Source organism: Macrobrachium nipponense, chromosome 46, assembly GCF_015104395.2.
Source record: "Macrobrachium nipponense isolate FS-2020 chromosome 46, ASM1510439v2, whole genome shotgun sequence".
Classification (NCBI taxonomy): domain Eukaryota; kingdom Metazoa; phylum Arthropoda; class Malacostraca; order Decapoda; family Palaemonidae; genus Macrobrachium; species Macrobrachium nipponense.
In genome coordinates this window covers 1,512,629-1,529,072 of record NC_061106.1, presented here as the reverse complement: position 1 = coordinate 1,529,072, position 16,444 = coordinate 1,512,629, and the positions used below count along the sequence as shown (strand labels likewise).

Below are 16,444 nucleotides of genomic sequence, written 5' to 3'. Positions count from 1 at the left end.
TAAACCATGTTGTACAATATTTAAAATATTCACTAATTTTCATTTTATTTTCCAATAAAAGGCAGACTGGAAAATAACGTGAAAATAATTAGTAAATATTTTAGATATCGTACAACATGCTTTATCATAAACATTTTTTACAGTAATATTTCAAACACATCTTACATTACTTTTACAGAGAGAGAGAGAGAGAGAGAGGAATCGTACACCTGTTATGCAGTCTTGGGCCCAACCGAATGAGCGTTGTACATACATAAAATTGTAAGTACAATAGGCTGTATCATCCTAAAACATATTATAGAAATATCATTTAAAATATATTACACCCTTCAAAAGAGAGAGAGAGAGAGAGAGAGAGAGAGAGAGAGAGGAGAGAGGAGAGGAGCGCAGGAGAGATGGAGAGAGAGAGGAGAGAGAGGAGGGAGAGATGGAAGAGAGCTGAGTGATGAGAGAGGAGAGAGAGAGAGAGAGAGAGAGAAATAGCGTACACCTATTATGCTCATTCCGGGCTAACCTGGAATGAGTTTTATAAGTACACTGTAAATTATTTTGATCACCAGAATCTGTATTTAGTCACGAACACAATATAAAAAAATATAATTAATGAGAAAACATTGGTGCTACACAAAAAAAAAGCGAATTAGTGATATTTTTAAATGTTTCATTACTTCAGTACTATGAGAGAAAACAGCTAATATTATTTATACACAACAGGGGTAAGTTGGTTAATTGTCAAACGTTCTGTAAGACAGATTTATTTTATTTGTGTATAAGATTTAGTATTTAATTTGTATTAGATATTTAATAGATATTTTGCTGTTTACATTAATGTTATTTTAAAATGAGTTCATCATTGTTATAAGCATTTTAGGGGATGTATATATTTGTAAAATGTTGAAATAGACAGCTATAATCATTTTAGTTTATGGGGTACTGGGTATTTGGCAGTTATAACCATTTTTAGAGGGGATATTTGCATTTCTGCAGTAGATTCTGGAACCTATTCCACGTAAAAGTGTGTGAGCACTGTAGTGATCAAAATTTGGATGAACACTTGCGACAAAGAAATATAGAGTTAATAAAAATACATTTTGAAACAATAGTAGATATATAGAATAATAGAAAATTTAACTTGGAAGAGTTGGAATATGCTCTGATGAACAGCAATAAAGCTGGCCCCCAGGAAGTGACAATATTTGTTTTGAGGTGATCTGCCACTTCGCACCTTTGGCAAAGTTGTACCTTTTTCAGTTTTATAATCATGTATGCATTGGAAATTTATTTCCTGATGAATCTTCTGCTTCTTCTTTCCCACCGTTATCCCTCCATTAAGGCGTCAGTTGCCTGATGCGCCTTCTCCACTGCCTTCTATCAAAGGCATCATCCTTCACCAAACCTCTTCTCTCCATATCTTCCTTTGGTTTATCTCGCCTTCTCATTCTCTGCCTCCCTCTCAACCTTCCTCCCAAGCCCTCTTCATTCTCTCCTCGTCATCCATCCTCAACACATGCCCATACCATCTCATGCCCAGTTGTAGAAGGGAAGAAACATATTTCCTATGAAGAAATTAGAAAGGAATTTATTTAAAATTCCCTCTAACACAGAGGGCAGAGCATATTTAATGGTGGCTCTGAATTGAAGGATGGCGTTGGCTGTGCAATAATTGTCGTGAAAAGAACGGATCCCTTTTAACGCCAAACCTTCCACAACGTCAAGTTACAGCAGGAAAGAAAAAGAAAACAGAGTGGTGAACGTAACTTCGTGTCTGTGTAATTTGTTATGCTAATGTGAACTTAGTGATGACTAGACTAAACAGAGGGGAAGAAGATAATTTGTACTATTGAAATATTACTCTTTTATATCAAAGAATAACTACATTGTCAAATGTATGTGATATAACAAACAAGGGAGTCACACTAGACGAATATCCTTAAAATTATGAGACCCCAGTAAGTGTGTCAGGTTTAAATACTGCCTCGTTGATCCCGTGATAACACTAAGAATTATACTTATTTCTCTCTCTTAAAATGAAATATTAAATATGATGCATAATGAACTAGTTCCTATCTTGGCATCACCAAGTTGACATGCGAGCAAACTCTCTAGATAAAGTCATTCTTTCCTAGGGAGTAAGGTTGTAGTATACAGGTAAGGCGAACACTCCTCTCCTCTGATAGCCGGGTTTCTTGCCTAGAGCTATGTGTAATGTGTAATTCTCTATCTACGGACATCCGTGTCATTATTGGGTTCATTTAGTCAATTACTGTGTCGAAGTGTTAATTATTGTTGTGATATTGATATCGGCTAGGATTTCTGTTAATATTTCAGGTGATTTAACTTGAATTTCATGGTAAAGGTACTTGTAGAATTTCAGTGTGTGACGAGCACATGATAGCTGGGAATGTAGAGTTGTAATGGCTTGATTTTGACTTAATAGTCGTTGTTAACATGTTGCTTAGTTTATTGTTGTACTAAGACATTAAAAGCCATTCGTATCTTTCCAATCCCTCAACTGTGTAGCAGATGTTTCGTCATCTGATTTTAATATCGGCTCACACCATCAGAGCATAGAACTACAAAAAGTTGCTGAAAACTGGGACATTTAGTCCTTTGATTACCGGATAGTAAGTACTCTACTGCATAAAAGGCATTGGAAAAGCGATGGTCTTTAGAGTAGACTTATCAGAGGAGAACTTAAACACCAATCTAGAAAGACGACCTAGATTAATTAAATCCTAGCATTCAGACCCCCCCTTCTTCGTAACGTAATTAATTCTTTGTGTTGATCCCTTTACACTAGAGTAAATCAGTAATCATGGCTGCAGCCAGCACTGTGAAGATTGAAATGACAATGGGTCTCCTGGCCGACCTGTTAATTGAAGCTCAATGTGAGCTCATAGAAACGAGAACTGCGGCATTCTACCAAAATTTGGCAATGAAAGACAGCTTTGTTCGTTATATTTGTCAAATGATGTTAAAATAGAGAATGACATAGAAGTTAGGCTACAATAACTACTAAGTGATGCATAGAATTGACACGTTGAACGTGCAAAACAGACAGGTACATTTACGTAAGTTGAAACCGCTACCTCTTCCTGTGCTCGAAGGTGGTGGAAACTCGATACGCTAGGAATCTCTCCCTCAGAGCAATACATTGTACAAGATAGAGCGGGTGACTGAGAGCGTAATCAGTACTGAAAAAGGGTGTCAAGTGAGCCTTCCCTTTCGCTCGGATGAGCGTCCACAGACCAATTACTGCAATGCAATGGGAACAGTTAGAAACTTTGAATTCCAAGTTCAAGAGAGAACCACAATACCATGCAGAGTATGAGATGGTCTTACAAACCTATCTCGAAGCAGGGTTCATAAAGGAAGAAACGAATCCTAAGATTGAAGGGTACTACATGTCTCAAGTAGGACAACTCCCCTTAGAATTGTACTCAATGATTCATCTAAAATGAAAGGTAGCTTGTCTTTGAACGATTGTTTGCTGTTAGGACCTAACTTAGTGGAAGCTTTGTATGATTTATTAATCAAGTTCCAGAGTAATTCGCACACATTAATAGCTGACATTAGTAAGGTGTTTCACAGGATCTCACTCGATCCTAAAGATTCCAATTCCTTTGGTGTAAAGAGTCTAATCATCTGGCTACCTTTGCCTTTCAAGTCTTAGTGTTTGGTGTCACTGCTAGCCCCTTTCTTCTCCAAGTCCTTCAGACTCCCTTGCAGAAGGAAGGGAGGCCTGACCTGATTAATAGTTTTTATGTAGGCAATTACATCGGAACGTTTGAGTATGAATGCCTTCTGGAAAAGGGTTATACTGAAACCAAAGCCATTTTAGATCACGCAAGAATGCCGTTGACGGGGTGGGCTGGTAACGTGCCAGAATTTGACATAAGAATGGGTTGGGATGAAGCAGTGTGTTTGGTAGGTTTTGTAGGGAATCGAGCAAGGGACACCATCAGTCTAAAAGCTAGCAAAGGGGTCAGTAATATGAAGAATGAATAGATTCCCACGAAGCGTCGGGTCCTCTTATTGTTAGTGTCCAATTTCGACCCTACAGGGTAGGACTGTCGGCCATTTTACATCAGGCACGAACTGGTAAGTCAGTTGCAATATTATTTGCGACAGTTGTCGTGGTATTGACATCAGCTAGAATTCGTGTTAATATTTCAGGTGATTTAACTTAAATTACATGGTATAGGTACTTGTAAAATTTCAGTGTGTGACCAGCACGTGATAGCTGGGAATGTAGACTTGTAATGGCGTGATTTGATTTAATAGTTGATGTTAACATGTTGCTTAGTTTGTTGTTGTATTAAAACATCAAAGCCCTTTGTATCTTTTCAATCCCTCAACTGCATAGCAGATGTTTTATCATCTGATCTTACTATCGGCTCACCCATCAGAGCCTAGAACTATAATAAGTCGCCGAAAATCACGACATTAGTGGTAGAAAATTATGTAATCAAGAAGAAATTAACCCCCTCCTGCTAGATATTCCTGGCTGAAGTATCAGCTGTGCAGTAGTCTTTTATGGTCATTAAAACAGTTGATTCCCTTTCACCACCTAGAACAAGAAGTACAGGAATGGCTGGCCTTCCTGTGCTTCTGCAAGCGCATCAGAATGATCTTTTGTTAGGTACCTGCTCATGTGGATACGTATAGATGGGAATGAAAGAGCCAATAAGGCAGCTAAAAAATCAATAAGATTACAGAATTAGGCACTCATAAACCTCCCATACTCTAATTTTAAACAAGTAATTCACATCTGTATAAGTAGGACGTGGCAAATTGGTTGGGAAAACATAATTTGCAATAAGAAGTAGAAGGCTTAGGAAAACGTAATTGGTCATAAGAAGTTGAAGGCCATTGGACCTTCAGTTAAGAGATGGTAGTCGTCAGATCATCCAGATCTGAGGACTGGCATTATTTTAACAAGGTTGCTTATAGGGCAGATGTATGATATGTATAGATACTTGATGCAAAGTGGAGAAGGCCACAATCTGTAGTTGTTGTCAAGAAATTTTAACTGTAAAGCATTTATTAACTGATTGCCCAATTTTTACCCAAGAAAGGAGAGCTACCTCACTCTGGCAGGTTAATTATATCAGTAAACTAATGTTTTTAAAGAAAATTATCTTTTATTTCAGAATTTAACTTTATATCAGATTTTACAGGTTTATTTAATTCGTATTAAAGATTATATATATATATATTTAGTAAATTTTAAAAATCTTAATTTATAGTTATATTGAATTTTAGGTAAATTAATGTTTGATTTTAAGTGCTGAATGGCCATAGTTGCCCCAGTGCTTGGCATGGATGCTTAAAATCCATAGATCTATCAACTGAATGTGCGCAATTAATCCAAATATAAAGTTTTCGAAAAATTGTAGCTTGATTGATAAAATATAACAAATAAATAATTAAATTAAGTACAACTCAATCCTTTGGGCCAGCCCTAGAAGAGCTGATAATCAGCACAGTGGCTTGATAAAACTATTGTAGAAGTAATAATAATAATACCGTATTTGCTAATCTCATTCTCTAATGGATCAGTCATTCAGTTTTGGGGTGTTCAAGAGTTCAATCCATCCCACCTAAATTGTAGTTCTGGCTAAATGTGAATACAGTAATGAATTCGTGGTGGGTGGAACCAGTTCATTCAAGATATCGTTTGAACTGTCCATTACCTACAAATCAAAGTTTTTGTTTCCCAATCCACTAGTTTCTCACAGCTATCAGCCCAAGCTACACAAAAAAAGGGTAGTTAACTTCTGGAGACCTAGGAATCTGTAGATGTTCTGGGCATTTGAAGACCATGAGTTTAGCCTGATTACAAAAAACTGCATTGGTTTTTTATGAAGTTATATTTTCATGTATAACAACATTATTAAGAGAGTTCATAGTTACGTGAATAATCCTGATTTCTTGTTTTACAGATATGAAGCTTCTTCCCAAGAAAGCATTTTTTGAAATGGAAATTACAAGAGATGAAAGCAACTTGTAGAGCAGGCAACTTCCTTTAAATGCGTGAGATGGTCTCACCCCCCAAAAATCATATGCATTCACTGTCAAATTATTATTAAATAAAGACTTCATGAAGATGGTGAAATACAAATAAAATTGTTAACAAATACCGTATTACATTTCCTTATTGGTGAATATTAGTGATTGGAATAGTACTTGAGTATTACACTTGCAAGGCCTTCTAACTCCTTGTAGGTATTATGTGAGTTAGAATGAGGAACAGCACGGGATACTGAGGTACTTAGGAAATATGAGCTAACCATTAATTGCACTGAAATGGGGAATTTTGCTAGGTACCATTGTTGGATATGAAAAGGAGTAAGATACAGTAAAATGGATGAGACAGAGCCTGCAGGTCCACACCAGGTCTCCTGCTCTTTCATACATGAACATCTTAATCTAAATTAGCCAGCAAGGAATAGCTGTTATTTAGCAGTAAACGGGCGTAATATCTTTCTGATTGCTGTTTATGGAGCAATCTCTGTTATTGCTGCTTAACTTATACAGTGTTGTGATTGTACTGTGGTAATTATTTGTTTTGTTTGTGTATTTATGGGTACCCGGGCAGTTTGCCTATTGGACATTATGCCTACCAGACATTATATAAACCTATGGACAGTTTACCCGCTAGAGAACAACTGTTTCATAGATATTGTTGCGAATTATACTCTCGAAATAGGTTTTACTGATTCGCCAGATGGAATTGGCAGGATAGCCTAGGTTATGGCACAGACTTCAATCAATATGGTGGCAAGATTTTACAGTTTTATTACAAAAATACATTATCTCATGTCTACCCTTACAAAGTAACCAAAATAGTATGTCCCATTTACTATAGAAAGCTACCCCACTACGAGACTGTTGACCACATGGTCCTTAAGGGAGCACTGGTCTAGTTAACACTTACACAATTCACATTTAAAACACAATTCACATTTAAATGAGTAAAAACAATGACAGGTCGGAGAATGCTAAAGGATTGCATGACAGTAGAATTAAGGCCTCAGCCAAGCTCAACTTAATGAATTCTGAATCCTAGCATACTAACTTGCAATACCCATGCATAATGATCCAACCGGCGACACAAGAGCTCAATTACAACATGTCTTAACTCATCGTCTTCTGTAAAAAGAAGGGCGCATTTCTCATCACCTGGGAAGGCTACGTGAGCTACCAGTTAGGCTTTTTCTTAGTGTATGTGTTGCGCAGTTTATCATTATTGTGACACTCTGAATACAAATTTTATTAAAAATATGAAATGTAGAAGAAATTCCCACGACTCGGTCGAATTGCCAAGTCAAAGACATGTACAAAACATTATTAATCAGAGAAGGAACCATCGCTCCTGCTCACCTGCTTTCTTCTTCCTTATTTCGTGCTCGAAATGCAATAGGATCAAGTCGAGAGAAAATGGTGCAAACATATTTTCACGACAAATATGGGTATTTTTTATCATTATCAGCTTAGTGTTTCCCTACAGCTAGTAAATAAGTGGTATTTTTTTATAGCGAGGTCATTGTTTTGTCCTCAAAGGAGTTGCTCCTCCATTGTGTCCCAGCACCCCATGGTGACTAGGCTAGTATCAAAGAAATATCTTTTAGCCAGGTATTGTGTCGTACACGGGATGGAGTATAATGGACCCAAAGATGAGGGCATTTTCTCTCGTCTTCAGTGAAGCAAAACCCACTTTTCCTATGTAAAAACTGCAGAAGTGACTATTGTGCATGCGCGTCGGCCACCTTGTTTTATAATTGAGCCGGTAAAGAGACCAAGATCCATTACCTCCCTTTTCCGTGCAGCATCAAGTGTGAACTTCAAGCTAGTGTGCCTTACTAAAATCGTTTTGGTCTTCAGATTTTTTCTTTGACGATTATAGAATCATCAAAATTTGAAAGTTAAGTAGTCATTTTTAAGCATCAGTAAATAATTTTTAGTTTAAACTTATGGAACAGGTTTTTTTCATATGAAAACCGGCCTCCTTTTTCTTTTTTTGCAGCACATGACCTTTGTTTATAAAAAAAAACGTAGAAAATGGACATGGAGAAACGAAAAAGAAATAGATTTTATCCTCAGTGAAAAAGTTAATTTAGTTAAAGATGTAACAGTGTTAAACATAGAATGGTGAGACGTAAAATTTGTCTAGATCTAAGGAAAGAAAGAAAAAACTAATTATCAGAAAGAAAATAAACACTCCTGTAAGAAGAGAGAAATCTGATGAGTTTAGTTTAGCAATACAAAATAGGTAGGCTACTTCCAGCTACATGATGAAATGTGTCACGATTTAATCAACTACTAGCTTACTGATTCTAGCTAAGTGGAGGTGACGATACACCTACCTGATGGGAGAGTATCCAGCCTGTATGCAAGGACATGTGAATTATAATCTAGGATGGTTTTTAACAATTTTATTTAAAAAATAAAGAATCTACCCTCATGACTACTAATTAAACATATTTACAAATGACTGGAAGGAGCCGTATCACTCTTTACGTTAACACAATGCAACATGTGGACACGCAGCCATGAGAACCTTACGAAACACCTAAAATTTCACAATAATGCAGCAAAAAGGATTCTAGATAGCACCATTACAGGAAACTATCCAAAACATTAAGCTAATGAGGCAAAGATTTACACTGATCAATCACGATAATGCATGACACCCACAATGCCCTAATGGAAATATAGATAACTTGCCTCAATAGGAGCTTGCCAAACCCATCTGCCTTTGATGGATGCTCTCGAGAGAAGGGCGCTCATAACGCCGCTAAGTGGGTCGTGCGATGGCGAGCTAGTCATTTTTTGTAATATTGAAATTTAATATGAGGACTTATTTCCTTTTGGTAAGTTAAAATTAATACAACTTAATGAACAAGGGTGTATTCCATTGGCATCAAAACTTACAAAATAATTCCGACGAGAATAATGCAATCAGATCAAGAACCATCTTGTTTTTGTTGCCAAATGGTAGATGTGGAATTAATACATATGTGGAACAGGCAGAATTTAGTCATGGAAAAATAGTGCACTTATTATTTTCACGACATTCTCCCCCTTCCAAAAAAAGAAAGAGGCCAGATCAAGGTGACAAGTCCAATTGGAGGGGCAAGCAAGCATGGTCTTGGAGAGTCGAGGCCCAGATGCGTACGCAGCGCTACGGTAGGCTATGTGTCTAGCTCTCGACAACAAACAGTCACAGTACTGAGTGGTCACTCAAACAAAGGACAATAGCACGGAAGATGAATATGCAATACAGACAATATCATAACAATGGCAATAAACGTGTAAAATGCAACTCAATCAAGATCAAGCAATGGTGGTAATGCATCATAGAAAGCAACATAGCAATATCAATTCAATAGCAATATAATATAGAATGGCAATTCAGGCCACATCATGGTAACAGAAACAGCAATAAAATATGTGAAAAGGCAACTCAGTCAACATCAATGTAACATAAGCAATATCATAACAATGGCAATGTAATATAGAAAAGTATTCAGGCCACATCATGGCAATAGCAATGAAACATGTAAAAATATAGTTCAAGTAACATGGTAATGTATCACAAGAGCATAGAGCAATGGCAATAACACATGGAAACACAATTCAGGCCACATCATGGCAATAGCAATGCAAATAGGTGATGCACACAAATGCATTCATAATTCCTCTCAAGGAATTTGCAATCGATTCAGGTCTTGTCATAGAGCGTACTATTATCAGTACCAACATCAATGGTAGCAATCAGGGTGACACAAAAAAGTGATTCATTAATTGTGCAAACAGTTAATGCAGTAATCATAAAAGCTAGCGTCCAGCCCACTATAGTAATCCAGGCACGGCTGGCTAAACAGGTGACGATCAGGATGTGCCCCACTCCACCTTCAACCTTGATGGGACCGGTATGGTCTACGTCGGGAGGGGAGGAGGCGGTGGTTGGAGAAGAGGCCTGAAGGCCATGATACATGCTCTGCACCCCCCTACCACCCTCTTGGTTATAGCCCTAGTCCCGGGCTCCAACAATCCTGTCAAAAGAGTGATTTAAGATGTTGACCCCACAATACATGTGAGTGATGTGGAGGTGTTTAAGAGTTAATGAAACTAATCTGCCTTTTGAAAGCAGGAACATTAATTCGTGCTTACTATGACTACGTTAACTAACCTATTCTGGGTATACACTGTGCCATTACGCAGTACTAAATTGAGCTGTCTTATAAAGTTATCAATGTGTGTAGGTACTCGCACCCTCCTTTCTAATCTGCTACACACTGTAGGAAGGTGGTGTCTTTGTTCTAAATAAACTAGTTTACTGAATGGATCTGCCTTGCAGTTCCCAAATGTCAACACTACATAACTTTCATTAACTGGACAAAATCGACTCTTCTCCCCTGTAGATCCCAGAGTTCTGCTGGCGGAGTCAGTGTTTTTTCTTCCCTGAGCTCTCTCGGGGTGGCTACAATTACTGCTGGTTGTTGGACGGGAGTTTCTCCTGCCTCGACATGTGGCTTAGCTGTTCCCTTTTGTCGCATAAAAGCAGGTCCTTCATGCTACAAGTGGTTCAGTCTCGGTTCATCAAGGTAGAGTCTCGGGTCAGGATGTCACCTGGTGGGGAGGTACTGTAGTTCGATGGCACACTCCTGTTGGATGGAAACAATCTCCCCCACCCTATTTGAGATGAAAGAGTGTTTTTGTTGCCTATCTTGCTGTTTCTCCAAGCTATAGCTACCTTGCTGTCAGTCCAGACCACAATCCACAATATTGAAAATGTTTCACAATTTACGTGAATGCTTTCTTAACCTAAAACCTAGCATTAATGCCAAAAGCTCCAACTTGGGAACCATTAACTTCACTTGCCTTCTCGGAGTAACCCTAACTTTGGATGTCAAAATATTTTCCTGACCTTCCCCTTGCCTAGTATAGGCTACAGTGCCATAAGCCTTCTTGGAAGCACCTGTAAATGGGTGTAGCTCAGTCATTCGTACAATGATTCCCTTGTTAATCCTGAAAGTGTGGACACTGGTAAATTCTTCAACAATTTTACTAGCCACCTGGTGTTCTCTGGACAACACGTCGTCCCAAACTACCCTGGCTTCCCATTATTCCTGAAGGAAAATTTTTCCCTTTACAAAAATGGGACTTACTAGCCCTAAGGGGTCAAAGGTAGTGACTAGCAATGACAGTAACTTTCATTTAGTGAGCCTGGCGTTGTCTACTTCTTTCCCGTTTTCCTTACAAGGTTTCAAACTTCAACTATCCTCCTGCCTATCCCATACCATCCCTAGTACTGTAACCTCTCGTGGTTCCTGCCACTGTCTGTTGATCAAACTGTTCACTACTGCTAGCCCACCCCGTTAATGGCATGTGAGCTTCGTCCAGTAAGGATTTGACTTCTCTTTAGTCGTTTCCCATCTTACCTAAATCCTCGTAGGTTTGCAAGTAATTGTCCACATAAAACTATTTAACTAGATCTTCCCTCTCCCTATCTTGAAGATGAGTTCTGAGCACTTGCTGCAAAATATCTGGACTACTTGCGACTCCAAACACTACTACCTGAAAGGTGTATGTGGCCATTAGTTTAGGCCTCCATCGCCACAAGAAACGAGTTTATTCCGCATCGTATGGATGCAACAGCACACGATGAAAATCTTTTGAGATGTCAGAGATTAAGGCATGTGGTTTTCGTTGGAACTTAATTAGGTCCAGGATGTAAACAATCATTATGTGAAAGCTCTCCTTTAACTTTAGATGAAGCGTTAAAGACAATACGCAATGGTGTTGTGAGACTTGGTATCTTCACGCCAAAGTGAGGCAAATGGCAGCCTTCAGTCTTAGGATTTGTAACATCTTTAATAAATCCCGCTGACAGGTACATCTGAATGACGTTTTCATAGTCGTTAAGATAACTGGGATCTTTAAGGAACTGTTTTTCGAACACGTTCAGTTGTGTGAGAGCATTGCAATAATTGTTATCGGGGCATTTACTCCCACAATGGTAGGGTAACTTGATACCTTTGTTTGGTGCTGATGATACCATTCTGGAACCTTACGCATGGCAGCATATTCAGAGGTAGTGAATTGCTCATGTGGTGCAATTCCAATGTTGTCTAGTTTCCACTTCAAGTCAACATCAACTTCTTCAGAGATTCGGTATAGTCGCAAAGTAAGCACATTAGAAACATCCAACCCTTCCAGGGCACACTGAGGCACTCGGCCATGTGGCATTACGCCATTGTGAGTGACGAACACGCTCACTCCAGATATCTTATCCATCCCCAACATGAATAAATTGAAATATCATCCCTTAGTAATAGATTGACGTTCTTGAGAATAGCTCCTTTAATTTCTTCGTCCGTCATCGTACATCCCTTACTCTGCAAATGCTTCTTTACGTTACAAATACCTACATTGTATGTGGGCGTATTAACGTCATCATGAACAACAAGTTTAGATCGAATTACTCTATGCCCTACGTGTACGCAACACGATACAACATCAAAGTCTCCATGAACAATCTGAGAGGCAAAGGGAGCAATATTCAAAGACACACACTTAATGACTGGAAGATTCAACTTTTTCGCTACCCAACTAGAGATAAAGCTGTGTTCGCTGCCCAGGTCAAGGAACACGCGAGTACGAAAAGGTTGATCGCGGGTGTATACAGTTGCGGTAGCTGTGGGTAGCAACATAGCTGGCAGTTCGGTCAAAGGCTCATCCTTGACCATCTTCGCGGTTACGCATGGCTTTTCATCTTTTGGTTTTGGCTGAGCTTTTTGACTTACGTTATGGTTAGATCCATGGTTTTTCAAGGGTTGTGAAACTACATGAGAAGATTTAGAGGAGGATTGAAAACTTGGACGGTTGGTAGAAGGCACAACAGCCCTGGATTGGTGGGTATCAAGTTCGTTGTCAAAAATAAATTCCAAATATAACAGTGTGCAATTTCAACATATTTTCACAAATTAAGCTGTGATGGCGCCCATCACACAACTTGCAATTTCGTTTACTGCTGTGACCAGAGGCAAAGCAATTAAAGCACTTTCTAGTTAAGATCAATTGGCGTTTTTTTAGCTGCTACACTTGGATGTTTTGAACAGTTCAAAGATGTATGGTTACCATTTCAGAAAGGACACAACGTCGTATGCAGGACATTGGTTTCCAACCCCTTTTTACGCGCTGTCGGTGACTAGTTTTCTCCTCTTTGTACGGAATCATCTTCCATGCTGCGTATGAGAAAATCTAATGCCTCGAACAATTCTTCTAAGGAAAAGTCACACTTACGAAGATAATCAACTACTCTCTGATACACTTGACCTTGGGATAACTTTTGGTTGATAAGGCTCAACAAGATACCTTGATCCAACGAGGATCCACTGAGATGTTTCATTTGCGGAAATTCTTTCATTCTACACAACTGCATTTGGGTAAATAAATGTCAGCCAGCCGCCGATGCAAAATAACCATGTCTGATGCTGATTCCCATAGTACTTCTTTAACAAAGCAAGGGTTACACTATACGTAATTAGTGGCAGTTACGCTCAAGGACTGAATTACCTGGAGCGGCTCCCTTAGAGAGATCTGATTAAGTAAGTATATTTTGCCGCATCGTTCAAATCTGCGCGTTGGTTCACGTGAGTATGAATACTGAAGCCTCCCATGACTGATAAGTCTTTTAAGGGATCGCTGGTGCCCTTTAGAGTATTCAGTCATATTGTTTTACGAGAGTTAAGATATTTGGTTGTAAGTGAGGTAAGTTTTGAACTCCATAATTAGTAAGTGTGTGATAACCAGGTATTTGGAACGGCATCTGACGATATATATTTGAATGTAACTATACTTGTATGTGTGTAAATTTGTGCTCTATAGTGTATCACAACCTAAACCCGTCTGTCTTGACTAAAAGAACTCCCATTGTCAATATTCAATCTATTGATACGACTCAAAACGCCTAAGAATTTGTTTACACGACAAAAGAATTCAAAGATGCAGAAAAGCTTTTCTAAGCCTGGCTGCAATTCCAGTCAAGTGACATGTCTCGACAGTGAGCTAGAAAGTGTAGTTCCAACCAAGGTCCTTTATATATATACTTTAAATATTTAAAGGACCTTGGTACCAACCAACGTTCTCGACACTCCACCTTTCACACCAGTTATTGTTATTGATTATGTCTGTTAAAAACTGGTGTCACAACAACTCGGTTATTGACACCGAAATCAATTTAGATAGAAAGTAGAATTAAATCTAAAATTAATTTGATATAAAAAATTAAAAATATATTTATGAAAATATATTTGTTCAAATATATTAATTCTTACATAGATATCTATATATATCTAAATTTTGTTGAGGAGGCCAGCCTCCCTCATAAAAATATAAAACTGCTCTATATTACAAACCTTTCCAAGAATTGTAGATAGGATAAAATTACCTCCTCTATCACATCCCCAAGACAGAAACCCATGTCTCAAATTCCCAAGTCTGGGACATTCAACCAGCAAATGTCTCACAGTCAGGGACACAGTACAATCATTGCAAAACGGAGGATTTTCACGAGACATCAGGAACCCATGGGTGAGTCTTGTATGTCCAATCCTCAATCTGCACAACATCGTTTCTTGCCTCCTTTGCATATTCGGACATGACCAAGGAGACACTGATGACGTGACACTCCGCATTTTTTGATTAGTCAAAATATCCTCCCACTGGGACTGCCAACATTTTTTAATGCTCTGACCTACTAGAGGATACAGATCCCGATATGGTAGTAGGCATCTTGTGGGTTCAGGGGAGCTGACCACAGACTTTGCAAGTTGGTCAGCTTTCTCATTCCCAGCCACCCAAACATGGGAAGGAACCCAACAGAACTTTATTTCTTTCCCTCTTCTTTTTAGTAAAAGCAGCCATTCCTAATATATCTAAAATCAGAGGGTTTAAAAAGGTTAAAAGTAAGTTCCAGCGACTGAAGATCATTCTTGAGTCACAATATATAATAAAATTATTTTCATTCCGAATTAAAACTTCCTTTAAAGCCTTTAAAATTCCATATAATTCTGCTGTAAAAATCGATGCAACAGATGATAACCTGCCGCTTCTCTCCACATCGGGGAAGGCTACACCTAAGCCGGTCCAAACTGCTTTCCCATGGCAGGGGTTGTTCCGGGACTCTAAGTAAATAGAGCAATTCAGAGGGCATGGGTATGTGTGAAACCTACGTGAAAACCTTCCTTAGGTCGAATGAGGGCCGCGTGCAAAATTCCAAGTACAGTACGTACATCTGTCGGGCGGTTCGGATTTCTCAAGAGCACAAGTTTACACACATACAAGTATAGTTACGTTCAAATATATATATCGTCAGATGCCGTTCCAAATACCTGGTTATCACACTTACAAATTATGGCATTCAAAACTTACCTCACTTACAACCAGATTATCTTGACTCTCGTAAAACAATATGACTGAATACTCTAAAGGGAACCAGCGATCCCTTAAAAGACTCATCAGTCATGTGAGGCTTCGGTATTTCAACATAATAGTATTAAAGAGCATCACTCTATTAGGTGTTCTTGGACAACTGTTATTTTTATTGTATAAAAGTGACATGGTTGTTGGCCTGGATGCAACACTTGTGTTGTAGTAAAGTCTCCATATTTGAGAACTGAAGCTGCCCTTGGCCTCAATCGGAACATGGACTGGTTCAGAAAATGGTGGGGTAGGAGGGGGAACTCCAGTAAAACCACCCCATCCTCCCGTTCAGATGGGTATGGATGGAACTTTGCTGAACGATTCTCAAGCTTTGAATCACATCTCACTTTTGGGAAACATCTCATGAAAGTTTCAGCAAATGCCACACAAAAGTTAGGTTTTGTTTGTTAGGCCTCATATATTTATACCAGTGATAGAATGAATGCAACCTGTTTTAGGCTCCCTTACCAGAATACTGTTGATGTCAGCTTCTGCCCAAGATTTATCTCTTTTTAAACAGTGTGGTTCGTGGTGGTAGGTTTCTGTTTCCTAACAATAGTAGTTATGACTTGGACCATTGACGGATGGTCTCTTGTTTGTCACTTTTTAATGAATTGTATTTCAATAGAGATATGTCCATTTACAATTGATCCGTGATCCCCTTTATCTCCCGAGAGCAACAAGAGTTGCCGAGCAGCAGCCCCAATATGCATTAATGTGCCTCGATGTTGAATTTCTCAGTTCCAGAGGTCCTTTATTCCTCCTATTGTTGGACTGTGGAACAGCCTCCCAGAGGATCAGGATGTGCAATTCGAACTTCAAAAGTTCAAGCGAAGGTACAATGCATTACTCCCCTTCGCTATTCTCCTTCCATTATAAGTCAGTTTTATCTCTGTCAATGTATTATTTTTTTTCCTTTTTAGATAAGTGGGATCTCTTCTTCTGTATT

At 38.6% G+C, this 16,444-nt stretch overlaps 1 protein-coding gene across 3 annotated transcripts in view; it reads left to right on the top strand.

The window, feature by feature from the left end:
- The window catches only part of LOC135214723 (mitochondrial ribosome-associated GTPase 1-like), a 234,003-nt gene extending 227,863 nt beyond the window's left edge, over window positions 1-6,140 (top strand). For 2 of the 3 annotated variants that reach the window (XM_064249058.1, XM_064249053.1), the window contains one exon: window positions 5,946-6,140. The gene's annotated coding sequence lies outside the window, so the exon portion shown is untranslated. Of the gene's footprint in view, window positions 1-180; window positions 262-5,945 lie in introns of all 3 variants that reach the window. The other variant, XR_010314451.1, reaches the window with a different exon arrangement.
- Window positions 6,141-16,444: the final 10,304 nt, after the last annotated feature.